Raw genomic sequence first — 15,208 nt, forward strand, 5'->3', positions numbered from 1 at the left:
TGATTTGCCCAAAACCACATTAATGAGAAACTGCTCCCTAGCAATTTCCTTTTTAAAAAATATATATTTTTTACATTCATTTATAACATGTTTCTTATTCCTCCACTTCTCCCCTCCCTCCATTAATGAACAACAATAAAAGAAACAAAGAAAACAAAAAACTTCATCAGAAACATGTATAGTTCAGCAATGCCTATTGGCCATTCCTAAAAAACATATGTGTCTCTCTCTGCATTTTGAATGAATGGTATATGTTTCATTTTCAGTCTTCCAGATTTGTGGTTTGTCATTACATTAATCAGAGTTCTAAAGTCTTTCTTCCTTTTTTTTTTTTAAACACATATCTTCTCTCTCAGAATTGATATCAGTTCCAAGGCAGAAGAGCAACAAGGGCTCAGCAATTGAAGTTAAGTGACTTGACCAGGATCATAAAGTTAAGATATGTCTGAGATCATATTTGAACCCAAGACCTCCCAACTCCAGGCCTGGCTCTTAAGGCCACAGAGCTACTAACTTGTCCACTAAAGTCTTTCAACTTTATTTTCCTCTACTATGTTGTCATTGTACAAATTGTTCTTCTATTTCTGTTTACAATCTGGTTCATAGAAGTCTCAGTTTCCTCCAAAACTCTCCATATTATCATTTTAGTGTTTCTTTTTAATTTTTATTTTTCCCAGATGACATGTCAATAACATTTTTAATATTCATTTTCTTACAATTTGCAATCCATGTTCTTTCCTTCTCTCCTACCCCTCCCTCTTCCCAAGAAGGCAGGAATATATCAGTTGTACACATATCATCATATAATACATATTTCCATGTTTGTCATGTTGTTTCACAATAAATATATTGCTTATACTAGAGAAAACTTTGTGAAGGAAATAAAGTGAAGAATGGTATGTTTCAATCTGCATTTGGACTCTGTTTCTTCTGTGGCAATAGGTGTACATTTTTGTCATGAGTCACTTGGAGTTGTCCTGGATCCTTGCCTTTTTGCAAACAGTCATAACTGATTATCATATATTATTGTTGTTACTGTGCATAGTATTCTTCCAGTTCTCACTTTACTTTGCATCACATTGTCATTTCTTGTGACAGTTATAATTAAAATATATTGCAAGCAGGTAGAAAGTAATCTTAGAGGAGAAAACACTAACAGCTGGAGCAAAATGGAAATATATCCTACAGAGTATGATACTTTCAATGAGTTTTGAAAGAAACCAGAAATTCTTAGAAGAAAAGGTGAGGAGGGGAAAGAATTCCAGGCTTGGAAGTCTTGGAGAGAGATTTAAAACACTCCCACAATTAAAGGGTATGTCAAGAATGATGAATTAACAAAAGAGAATCAAAAGGAACAGTTAGAAAAAAGCAGAGAAAAAACAAAAAGAGAATACTATCATAAAAACCCAGTAAGGAAAGCATATCCAGGAGGATTAGGTGCTCTGTACTATCAAATGCTCAAAATTATCTTGACATATGAAAATTAAGATGGCATTAATAAAAATTAAGGCAAAATTACCATTGAACTGATCAATTAAATGAGGAACCTTAAAAAAAAAAAACAAATGTAATAGATAAATTCTTAGCTTATCTGATTTTTTAAAGAGAAGAAAAAAAATTTCACGTGGAAATGAAAAAGAACTCATTGCAATTGGATAAAAGAAATCAGAAATTCTGTCTAATTTTACACAAATAAAACTGAAAGTTTAAAGAAAAGTTACAAAAATGTAAAATGTCTAGATAAACATATGAAGAAATAGACTAAATAATTCCAGAATCCAATATCCAGTCCAATATTAGAAAATAAATTAAATAAGCAATAAATAGGATTCCAAAGGGGAAAAAAAACTCCTAGAAATAGATTCACAAATTAATTCTATCAAACAAAAATATTTTTCCCTTACTAGTGTGAATCTTAAAATTTCTCAGACTTGTGAATGTTAAAAATTCTCAGACTCTACCTTAGAACATTTGGTTAAGACCATTCCCCATTTTAAACAATGAAGGTACTTGATCAGGAATGTGAGAACTCTAACATTACTCCACTCATACTTAAGCATACTTTAGGGGAAGATAAAGTTGTAAACTCCTTACTGAACAATGAAAAAGTACTTAACCCATACTTATAGTGAGGCAAAAGCCCTTAAGCTAGGTCTATTTTTTAGATCTAATACAAAAGGGTAAGGACCTATGAAGGTCAAATTAATCACTAAAAGTTCAAGCAAGCTTAGGAAGAGGTGTGAGGTTTTAGTCTACTCAGGTGTGAATTACTCAAAAGTTTTAGTCTACTCAGGTGTGAATTAAGAATGGTAAGTCCTGTGAAAACATCTACTGTGACTAGTAGATGTGAAAACTTAGGGGAGGTGACATAGGAGAAAATTCTCTTTAAAAGGAGGTCAGAAAGGCCTCTGAACATAGTTCAGCTTGCCAAAGCTGAACTGTAGGCTGCTTTCTCTCTAGGTGGCTGAAATGAATTCGGCCTTGGAAGCTGAAGTGGAGCTTCCTGAGCTAAACTGGAGGGCCTCTCTGAACACTAGAATCTTGCTTAGGACAGATCTTGTGGTGAGTGATTAAAGACTGACTGGTTTCTCTTAAGGCTTAAAGTCTTGGCTGGCCTAGGCTTTTTCCTAATATTTCCTCTTACTCTCTCTCTCCTTTTTCTTTAATTCCTTAATTTGTATTAATTAAAATCTCCATAAAACCCAGCTGACTTGGGTATTTCATATTTGGGAATTAATTCCCATGGTGACCACTTTATTTTTAATATAAAATCAAGACACAAAAATTATCTTTACAGTTTGGCAATTCAAAGTCTTGAAACCATATTTTCATAGTCACAGTTTAAGGCAACCACTCTTTAAACTGTACAGTAGATAAAATAATTGCAATAATAAGAAAAGAAGGCACCCTGCCAATCTTTTTCTTTTCTTTTTTTTTTTAAACCCTTACCTTCTGTCTTGGAGTCAATACTGTGTATTGGCTCCAAGGCAGAAGAGTGGTAAGGGCTAGGCAATGGGGGTCAAGTGACTTGCCCAGGGTCACACAGCTAGGAAGTGGCTGAGGCCACATTTGAACCTAGGACCTCCCATCTCTAGGCCTGGTTCTCAATCCACTGAGCTACCCATCTGTCCCCCCAATCTTTTTCTATGACAGAAATAGTGTTACTATCCAAACCAGGGATAGACAAATCAGAAAAAGAAAACTATAGCCCAAGATCCTTAATGAACATTGAGATGAATACTTTAAATAAAATAATAGAAAGTAGGCTTGTTATGTTATGTTGTTAGAATGTTATGTTAGTATGTTATGATATGTTAGAAAGATTACATATTGTGAGCAGGTTGGATTTATACTATGAATGCAAGGTTGGTTCATAAAAGACAGTCAAAAACAAATCTCATAGGTTACTGTGGCTCATACTAGTCAGATTCTGTAGACCACTATAATGTTTCTATTGAAGATAACATTGTTCTCACTACGCTGAGACCTAAAACATTGTAGGGACTTTTCAGTGAATTCTACAATCATTAAAAAGACTAGCTTCACCATCCACATAGAAAAACAAAATGGGTAAAAATTCCTATTTTCAAAGTTATGATGTTTTATTAGCCTGGTAACCCACTTATTTAGTCCATTAGTACATATGTATATCTTGGAGATACTACAGATGGACAACTAACAGGTCCAAAATGTAAAAAGGAAAATTGTTAGATTATGCCATCAAAGTTGTTTACTAAAGAGAAAACCTATCTTACTAATTTTCCAGTAGTGCTATATGGCCATAATCATGAAATAATCAAATCTAAATTAAGGGGAGTTTGAGGGCTTAGGGAGTGAGGCAGGAACTCTGAACCTGTGATTTAATCAGTGTAGGGAATTTCCTACATGGAAACTCCTTTAGTTAAGGCAAATATGGTGTATAGCAACAACTCAAAAGGTGTCTAGAGCACTAAGTGGTCAAATGACTTAGCCATAATTATACAGCTTATATATGTCAGAGACAGGATTTGAACCCAGGTTTCCTAACTACAAGACCATCCTTTGGTCAATTATATCCCGTTACCTCTATTAAATAAAAATATACAATACAAAACCCAGTTAATTTCAGCAGTACAAAGGTTATTGCATAGCAGTGTGATTAATTGCCAAATGTTAAAGCACTAAGAAAGGAAAGATCTTGAAAAGAGTGGCCTGGAAAGGGTCCATGTTTCCATTTGAGCAGGTTTATGATGAGAGGGTAGAATCTAGAAGCACCCCCCCCCCAACTTGTAGCCTAGAAATATTTAATGACCCCAACCCCCAATTTATTTAGCTTAAAGGTGAAAGACCCAGGGTTGACCTTGTCACATGAGAGTTCCTCCCAGAGAGAAAGTCCAATTTCACTAGTCTCAGACTAACAATAGACCTTCAAAGAGTTTAAGTCTGGAGGGCTATAAGTATCTCTTTTGTCCCAATGGTTTCAATCCTTGTCTGGATCCTTTCCCTTTTGTGTACATTGTAAAGAATCAGCCCCTCACTGCTATCCCTGTCTGGAACTCCTCATTTTCTTTTGTTACCATTGTAACTCTGTATGTGTGTGGAGGCTTTGCGTAAAGCACTGAACCCCTTTCCTTAATTAAAGAGTGGTTTTTCTGACAATTTTATAGTTCTGTGTTTTTTTTTCCCCCAGTTAACAGTAGTCAGAAGCCATGAGTGCATTCTAGACTGAGAAGATGAAATGAAAAGGAAAAAAAAAAGCATGGAGAATAGGAAGTTTGACTTAGATTGGACAACTGAGAAGGTAGAAGAGTCCTAGAGAATTCTGGGAATTGAATTTCTATGTCTTTGTTTGGACAAGTCACTTAAAGATTTTATCTCAGTTTTCAGAGCTATTAAACGAGATTGAACTAGATCTAAGGCCCCCTTCTAGCTCTAAAATGGTGATCTCATAAATGAATAAATGAAAATTATTAAATGCTCATCACTATACATCCAAAAATGGGCTAAGTTCTAGGTTTACAAATACAAAAGCCAAACAGTCTCTTCTTTTAAGTGTATTATATTCTCACAGTAGGAAATTAGAAATAAAGTAGGAAAAAGTAACCATGCAAGGGTATTTTGGTTTAGCAAGTCACAAGGATGGGGGATGGAGACAGAGTAGTTGATTATCATACCCTTTTTAGAAATGATGGTAATGCTGATTTAATTATTGTCCCCAGAGCGTAAGTTGGAGAGTAGGTGATAACTTTTAAACTATCAGAGCTGATGACAAAGAGAAAGCTGAAGTGGTTTGGATCTATCTAGGTACAGGGGACCATATGCTTTCATACTGGCTGATTGAGCATTCAGGCCAGGAAGGCCTTAGGGCAGTAATCTCCGAATACCTAGTGGTTCCTAGGGAACAAGGACAAAATATGTGGCAAGCAGATGGCCAGGGTGGATGGTCCATTTTGATGAGAAGCATTTCCCTGTAACTGAAAATGAGGCTAGAAAAGCAGGATAGAACTAAATTGTGGAAAATTCTGAATGGTGGTATAAAATTTGGGCCTGATTCTATAGTCAAATGGGATCCATTAAAGCTTTTCTGGGGTGGGGTGGGGAGGTTTGCTAGAGCAGGTGGGTGAGAGTATATAATCAAAGCTGCATTTTAGAAAGAATAGTTTGGCCATTATTTAGCAGATGAGCTAGAGAGGGGAAAGAGACTAAACTGTAGGTCAGAGAAAGAAAAGGCCTCTAACCATTTATGGGTGACCATTCCCTTAGCAAGCCTCCTCCAAGAGGCAAGCACCCACTTCCTCCTGAAACTCTAAGCTAACTCTGGGCAAGAGTCTTCTGGAGGAGTCAGGAGACCTTGAGAATGGTAGCAGAGTGAGAATGACTACCACTCTCTTTCCTTTACCCCAAAACTTAAGTAGCTTTTAAATAGACTTTGCATTCTTATTCAACCAGACTGTGAGGAAAGAAGCAGAGTTGCACTTCAATTTTTATAGTAAGCCTTTCTCCCTTTTTAAAATCAGAAGTTTGCCTTGGGGTGCCAAAGAAAGGGATTAGTTAGGCTAGTGTTAAATTTTCACAAAAGAAAGAGAGAACTAGCTAATACAGTTCTACAAATATAAGGTAGTAAGATTTCAGAACTTTATTAACCTGGGTTTATCTGGACTGTTAAATTTTGAGAGACTTTGCAATAATCATTCTCTTGGACTTAACCCTCCACCTATAAAGAAATTTACAATTTGGTTCATTTTGTTCCCATCCTGGATTCCCTTAAAAATATTATCATACATTTTCCCAACTGCCACCATTCAGGCTGTGAGGTTTCCTTCTCTCACAGGGCCACATATTTTTCCTTTTTTTTTAGCTATTGACTCTGGGGCAGAAAGATTTTGACAATCTCTCCACAACCCAGTTGGGAAAGTCAAGGTCTAAGAAGTTTTGCCATCTATCTGCTGCCCCAGGCTACTTCCAGCTTTCAGGCTGAGAGGCCCTTGTATGGCTTTTAAACAGCTACTGTCTCTAAGACTTAACTAAGTGTTATTCCTAGAGGAATGTCTACAAGAACTAAACTCTGAGAGTCTCTGGTCTTAATCTCTAGTCTTTGTTCAGTTTTCCCTGGATATCTTTGACTCTCTGAAAGATCTAACTGTAAGGGGAAATTTTAGGGTTGTGACTTAATCTAAATTTAATTGGTCACCAGGGAAAATTCCAAATAAAATACCCAAGTCAGTTTGGAAATTTTATGGTGGTTTAATTAATATAGAGGGAAGGAATTAAGAAGAAGAGAGAAGGAAAGGGCATAGGATCTCTCCAGCCTAGCCTGTGCCAGGGGGAGTTTCAAAGACCTCTGCCAGGAGGTCTTTTCAGAAGATTAGAGACTTCCTAAAAGGATAGTGTTTTAGAAGGTAAAGGAGAAAGGAATCAGCCTAAACTCTGAGAGAGCTCAGAGAAGATACCTCACCTGAACTAGGTTCCTAATTCCCCCCAGTAGTGTATCAAGGACTCTCACTACCAAACCCCGACAATAGCTGTCACTACGCCAAGATATGTAACAGTTAAAATTTAGGGAAACTGAGGTAGGGAGAAATTAGTTTCTCTCTGCAAGGAGTATTATATTTTTAGAGGTTTATTAAAGGTTAAGGATTAAAGAAAATTACAGAATAAGAAAACACGTGTCTAGGCCCAGAGAGGCCTAGACACAACCTCACCTACATTATGAAAAGAGATGTGTCTGCTTGGAAGCAGCAACAGGAAAGAGAAGAGAGCCCAGAAGCCTTTCCAATCAGGTTAAATACCCCATCTCGATCTCGGCCCTGATGAGAATTCAGTGATATTACAAAGCATTCTGAGGAAGTGGAGCAAGGACTTCTGGGGAAGTAGAGCAAGGACTTCTGGGGATTGAAGTCCTGGATTCAAGTCTCCATTTTTAGATTTCTCTATTTGATCCTCTGGGAAGAAGAACTTCCCCAAAGGATCATAAAAACATAATCAATTTTAAAATTACAATAATTTGAGGATAAGAGCAAAACAAACAAACAAACCAAAAAAACAATAATTGTTGGACGCATTGACAAAAAGCCAGTTAGGAGGCAGTCCCCTTTGGCATGAAAGTATACATACAAATAAATGTTCAGTCAACTACACCCAAAGTTCAATTTGGATTTCTTTTTTGTGCAGCTTGTGATCTGGAGGAATCTTCATGGTGTCTTCTCCAACAGTTCAGTTTCTGGATTCAGGGAAGTAGCATCTTTCTTTACCTAAAATTCTTCTCAAAAGGAATTTAAACTTTGCAATTTAAAATAATGATATTTTTACATTCCCCCATTAAGAGGGTGATTGAAAAATACAGGATCACTTAGGGATGCATGACTGAGGTATGAGGTATATGAATCAATTGGTAAGAGAAATTAAAAAGACATCAGAAAAATCCAAAGAAAAAAGAAAATACTGGATGAAAATATAGACTATCAAAGTCTTATGTGTAAAAATTCTAAGTAAAAGAAAAATAAATCTATAACAGGTCCTTGAATCAGGGCCCAATTAAAATGATCTAAGCAATAATGCATTTACCCAGTCAATAGCCAGGACTACAGAAAGGTACCACACTATGAAAGACAGAAAAGGGGACCAGATTATAGGAGCCAAGGTTTTGGGGATACTCATCTGTGAGTATTTTCAGAGTGAGTGTGGACACAAGGAAAGCCTATGTCTAACAAAGTTAAACACAGTAACCTCGAGTATTCACACTAGGTTCAAAACCTTTGCATTGGCCTAGAAGTGCATCAATCCATCCTGGTTTGGGTTTTCTTTGGCCCTGTGCAATGGCTCTTTTATGTATATCTTGTCCTGAAATCAGACAGAATCATTAAGCAAAGTCCCATTTTTTTTTAATAATTAGTGGCATCATTTTTATAGTCTGTAGCTTTTTGGGCATGCATTGACAAATGTATTTTAAACTTATAGTACTGAAAAGTCAAAAAGTTAAAAAAAATCTTAATGCTGGTGACATGTGCTTCAAATATAAAAAGGAGAGAAAAAATTAAAAAAAACAAATAGTATATTGCACATGCAAGAAAAATATAATAATAAAAGAGCTTTAAAAATAAAAAATGTAGCTTATAATCATTGACACGCTGTGCCAGCTAAGAAAATATAGAATGCAAGGGTTTCTCACAAAAAATGAGATCCATTTCCTCTTCTCATCTGGCCATGATCCACTGTAAGTATGAGCAAATGAATTGAACACGGTTATATTTTTCATTGTTAAAGAACAGTAGTACAAATATGTAGTTATCAATATCCCCAACATTCTCAATAGCCCAATTAATTACAATAGCAAACAAACACACAATCCTTTTTACATGAGTTGCTGTATGGCATTTAAAAGCCTATGAATTGATGGATATTTGTCACAATTTTTACAAACGTAGCAATCTTTCAACCTTGGTAATAAACATATTTTTAAACAAAGCAAAACCCATTTTGGGTTTAGAACATCATCAAGAAATCTCATTCTGGTGGAAGTAAAGTAGTAAGCTGAAGAGTATAAATGAGGGATGCTCTTTTTTTTTGAGGCTTTTTTAGGGGTACAAATGCCCTGAGATTAACTGCCCCAACTTCCATTCACATATTTAGAAATGTGGGACTGTTGGGGGTTATAAAATGTATTTTACTTCAGCTACTAGAATGGGCCTTACCTCGTGGTTGGGGAAAGCAAAAATGACCAGAGATTGTAAAAAAAAATTCCAAGAATCATGTTTAAAAAAAAAATCAATTGAGATATTTAGCACAGTAAATTTTCTAAAGGTAGTTATATAATTATAACCAGTTCTGATGGAGTCCATCTATCCTCTATGTGACAATTTACATAGTCAAAAATAGAAAGACTGTTTTCATATATGGGCTTAATTACAATGATATTTGTTCAATATAGTTATAGAGGAAAAGCACCAGAATTTAACAGTTAAACTCAGTACATTAAAATGATTCAGTGTAACAGAATAATATTGAATGCAGTAATATATGAATTTAAAATCACAAAGTTAAACCTTAAACAAAGCAATCAGTAAAATGCAATAGAATATAGAGATTTTTTTATAAACCATTGGAGTCTGAAATCCCTTAAAATATATAACCTCCAGTCTTTAAAGTTCTTTGGGTTTGTTATACATTTAGATGTCTATTGTCCAAAGGCAAATTGATAAGGGCTAAGCAATGGAGTGACCCATCCAGAGCTACACAGCTGGGAAGTATCTGAGGACAGATTTGAACCTAGGACCTCCCATCTCTAGGCCTGGCTCTCAGTTCACTGAGACACCCACCTGCTTCCCCAAAGTTAGCTAAAAGGTTGTACAGAGCTGAATATTTTCCCTGACAAGCAGGTGAAGTCAATAAAAGGATTAATGCAATTAAAAGATATCCTTGTAAAATAGCCATGCTTTTAAGTTCCTGTTCGTAAGTCTCTTTCTTCTCCTCTCCCTTTTCTCTCTCCCCTCCTATGATCCACCCACGTGGTCAATACCCCTGTCCACATGGAGGCTTAGATTAAGGGAAAATTACCCCGTTTGTTACCAGCTGGTTTTTGATCCTGTAGAAACTGGGTCGCTACCAGCAGCCTGGGTGATGAGCCGGTTGGGGTCATGTGCAAAGGTCTGGGGTTCAGAAACAGGCAGGCAGTGGCCAGCAGATGGTTGCAGGCAGGAACACAGGCAGGCAGGGCCGGGAGAGCAGGCACCAGGTGAGAACGGAGAGGCCAGGAGCAGGAGCCAGAGTCGGAGCGGGCCGCTGGGGTGGGCAGGACAGGGACTAGGTGAGCAATATCAATCAAACAGGTCTCGATTACAGGCAACAGTAGCCGGGCTGGAAGGGCTGTGACCAGGTTACTGATATTAAATCAAGAAGGTCCGAAGAGGATGGCTACCGGTAGGAGCTGATCAAGATGGTTTTCTAAAAAAGCATCTTGGAGAAACGTGGCTTAAAAAAATTTCTATGCTAAAAATTTTGAGAAGTTCTCATCCCTTCGTGGTCGCCATAACTGTAACAGTTAAAATTTAGGGAAACTGAGGTAGGGAGAAATTAGTTTCTCTCTGCAAGGAGTATTATATTTTTAGAGGTTTATTAAAGGTTAAGGATTAAAGAAAATTACAGAATAAGAAAACACGTGTCTAGGTCCAGAGAAGCCTAGACACAACCTCACCTACATTATGAAAAGAGATGTGTCTGCTTGGAAGCAGCAACAGGAAAGAGAAGAGAGCCCAGAAGCCTTTCCAATCAGGTTAAATACCCCATCTCGATCTCGGCCCTGATGAGAATTCAGTGATATTACAAAGCATTCTGAGGAAGTGGAGCAAGGACTTCTGGGGAAGTAGAGCAAGGACTTCTGGGGATTGAAGTCCTGGATTCAAGTCTCCATTTTTACAGATGCCAAGACATTCCGCATGCTGCCGCCAGCCACCTCTCCGCAAAAAGAGGCCAAGAGAAGAAGTGATGTGAAATATATAGACCATTTTTACATCACTTTCCTGTATCTCACATGTACCAATGGTAGCTTAAGCATGACTTAGGACAGCCCAGGGGTCTGTCAGTTGTTTCTGATTTGTCATTTGCTAGCACATGTCTGTCACAGTCCATCCTTCTCAATACTTAATCCTTAAGTAGGGGTGTAGACATTCCTGTTTTGTTAGACTAAGCAGGGTAGAGTAAATCTAAAATTCACATAACTGTCTATTGAAATAGGTGTATAGAATAAGCGGTCAAAACTATAAATATTTAACAAAACAGTTTTATTTAAACTAAAGGAAGAAGGGAAAGGGAATCAGGGAATATCTAATTTTACACCCAAATCAGAGACTAAACCCCTAACAACTTTCTATAATGATTCTAAACTAATGCCTTAATTACTATGTAAGATTAGGGAGGAGTTGGTAGGAGCAAGAACATGGGCCAAAGTAAATCTTACAAAACTGGAATCCTCTTTGGGTCTAGCAGAAGTCCCAGTAGGAAGACTAGCATTGCAGGATCAAGAGGGGAATGATGATTTAACACACACGACTTCCACAGATGTAATGTAATCACTCACTCAACCATTGATTGAAGGAAGGTCCAATCTCCTGGCAGCTTCAAAGTCTCCTTCTTCAGAGAGAGCCAACTCCACTCACTCCCTATCTCCTTCCCAGAGAGCCAACTGGCAGTCTGAACTGACTCTCAGCTCCTGAGTGGAGTTCCAGAATGTTAGCCTGTAGGATCTTCTGCTTTCAGCTTGCTCCTGTTAAAATGCCTTACAACACTATTGAGGCCTGACCCAATCAAATCACCCCTGATAACACTCAATCTATGTTCACAAGCATCAAGGACATTCAATAATAATCCACAAAGTCTCCAAGTCCTTTAACCTGGTAAGTGGGTGTGGGGAGTTAATATTAATTTACACATTTTTTGGCCCCCCAAAAACCTGCTTGATTTTAAAGTTTAAATGCTTTGATTTTTAGACTGAGGCTACAAGAACTGGCTTCTGCCCATTGTAAACCTCAAATTTCCTTAGACTTATAATTGTTGAAAATTTCACCATTGGGATATTTCATACTTGGAAAATTTCTTACTGATAGTCTATTGGAATGGGAACTCCATTGGCATGGGAGGTTCCTTCTCTTCCCTTTTTAAGATTACTTTAGGACAGAAACCCTTTGCTGAACAATGGAAAGGACTTTGACCTATGCTTAAGCATAGAACAGGAATTTCTTTGAGTCTTGATTGATTTTAGAATTGATACAATGGAGATACTTGGAATAAATCACCCTATTCAGTCCTAATAGGATTGAGTAAGGGCTGCAGCCTAGATCAAAATTTAATTATTCCAATCTCTACCATACTCAAGTTAACAGGATTTAGAAAGGGCTGTAGCAAAGGAGTATAGATTTAATCATTGGAAAATATGACCTTCAACAGACATGTGCAAAAGCCAGAAACCTCTGGGCGGTCCTGGGTTAAGCGAGAGCCTCCATTGACAGGGAAATTGATGAAGAGTGATTGGTAGATGTGAGGACTGAGGGGAGGCAACTTGGATGGTTTCCTTAAAGATAGGAGGGTCTGGAGACTCGAGGAGTTGGGGGGATTTTTTGGGTTGGTGTTGTTCCTGGGCTCTGAGGAAGCTTGCTCTGAAGGAAGCTGAAGGTGGGGGCCTCTGAGACTGTTTCTCCATTTTGGACACGTGAGTAATAGGGACTGGTCTCTTTTCTTTGCCCCAGCTATCTAAGGGCTTGGGCCTTTTGGCCCAGCCTAAACAGAAGGGGTATTTAAGCCCTATTCCCTTCTCTCCCCTTTCTCTCTCTATATATATCTCTAATTCCTTTCTTGCTCCTATTGTAATTAAACTCCAAAAAAGGCTGACGGCTGACTTGAGTTTTTCATTTAGGAATTACATAGCTGATTCCTTGGCGACCTTAAATTAATATATATCAGTCTTTTAAAGTGATTCCCTTGTAACATTGTGGCTGACCACACGGGAGTCTAAAGAATCCTTTCAATAAAACTTTTTCCTTGCCTTTTTACTATACTGTTTCACCACTTAGTCCTTTTTTTTTTTAAAAAAAAAAACTTGGCTTAAAGACACAGCTGCTAGAACACGTGAGTATAAAAAATTTTTTCTCTTTTCTCCTTAAGTTAAATTGGAATCAGCAGTTTTTTCTTTTTCTCCCCTTTAATCTTAAGGGACAGCTGGGTAGCTCAGCGGATTGAGAGCCAGCCCTAGAGGCAGAAGGTCCTGGGTTCAAATCGGACCTCAGATACTTCCCAGCTGTGTGACTCTGATAGACAGAAAACAGCTGTTTTTAAATCTCAGCAACAGGACTCTAAAGTCCTGGCTGGAAGAACTGTTTCTAAATATCCTTTCCCTTAAGGAACAACTTCCTGGATTAAAAAAAAAAAAAAACCCTGTGGAAAGTTTGTTGCTTTGCCCTGCTCCCCACGTGTTTTGTGAAATTACAAAATATACATATAAAAATGAGTACTACATTCTTTGACAATTATATGGCAGCTGAAGAAGTAGGGGCATTGAGGAATGAAGGATACCTCCAAATTTTTATATTAATAGGTACTGTCATTTTTGTACTCCTCAATACTATATTTAGAGATGAAAAAATAAAAAATATTGAGGATAAAATAAAACAAAATGAGGATAAAATAAAACAAAATGAGGATAAAATAAAACAAAATGAGGATAAAATAAAACAAAATGAGGATAAAATAGAAAATATTGAGGATAAAATAGAAAATGTTGAGGATAAAATAGAAAAAATTGAGGATAAAATAGAAAAAATTGAGGATACAATAGAAAAAATTGAGGATAAAATAGGAAATATTGAGAATAAAATAGAAAAACTTGAGGATAAAATAGGAAATATTGAGAATAAAATAGGAAATATTGAGGATAAAATGGGAGATATGGAAGATAAAATAGGAAAAATTGAGGATAAAATGCAAGCCCAATTAGAAGATCTAAAATGTTTCTTACAGGATCAATGGGCAAACACCCACTCTACCAGAAACAGACCTGTTTCTGAACCTTTGAATGAGGAAATTTCCTTCCCTGAAATAGAGATGGAAAACACCTTCCCTATAGCCCAGTTAACAGACTGCTTCTCTCGTGCAGTGCAAATCTTGTCTGAATTTAATCCCCAAAACCCTTCCCCTGCAATCCCAGCTTCTCATGTTCCTTCTCCTACAGAAAACCAAATTCCAATGCAAGGGAGATCTTGTCCTCCTAGAGAAACCTGTCCTTGTCAAACTGACCCACAGGTGCAAAATTCAACTAGAGGCCTGTTTCCTCTAAGAGAAGTACCTGAAATAGGACGAAATGGGGATGTGGTGACTTTAAGACATAGGATACCGTTTACTCCCCAAGAAATAAATGAATTTACACGAAATATCCCCACATATGAACAAGATCCTTTTCTAGTAACAAAAAAGATGGGAGACATATTTTTTCAATATAATCCGTCTTACAAGGACGTTGAGAGCTTACTACAGGCTTTTTTAAGTGAACGTGAAAAAAATAAAATAATTGCTCATGTCAACAAAACCCAGGGGCGTAATGCAGCACATTGGCCATCTCAGGATCCCGAATGGGACTATAATAATCCTGAGGACTATCTACAACTATACCGTTGTAGAGAGGCCATCCTCACGGCCATGAAGGAATGTGCGGACAGTACAGATAAGTGGATGGAACTGGAAAAAATTAAGCAAAAGGAAAACGAAACACCCTCCAGATTTATGGACAGAATTATCGAGTTTGGGGACAGATACTTAGATTGGGACTTAAATAAAGAGAATAGTTTAAGACAAGTTAGAAGAATCTTTGTAAATAATTCTTGCAAAGTAATTCAAAATTATTTTAAAACACAATGCCCAAGATGGTCAGATATGGACCTTGAAGAATTGCGAAAAACAGCTATATATGTTTTTAAGGGAAACGAAGAAAAGGAGAAAGAGAATAATGATGACATGGAGGAAATGAAGAAAAAAATGAGATGTGTAATAGATAGGATAACTAAATTAGAAAGTGGGCATGATAATGAACCAACGACAATTGCCCCTCTCCAGAAATCCAATTATCAATCCATTACTTGCCACTTCTGTGAGAAGAAGGGCCACAAAATGATGGAATGTAGAACCTTTCTTAAGATGTTTGGAAGGAATACACAGTTTAATAATAGTTTTAGAAATAATAACTATAGAA

Source organism: Monodelphis domestica, chromosome 2 (genome assembly GCF_027887165.1).
Source record: "Monodelphis domestica isolate mMonDom1 chromosome 2, mMonDom1.pri, whole genome shotgun sequence".
Taxonomy (NCBI): Eukaryota; Metazoa; Chordata; class Mammalia; order Didelphimorphia; family Didelphidae; genus Monodelphis; species Monodelphis domestica.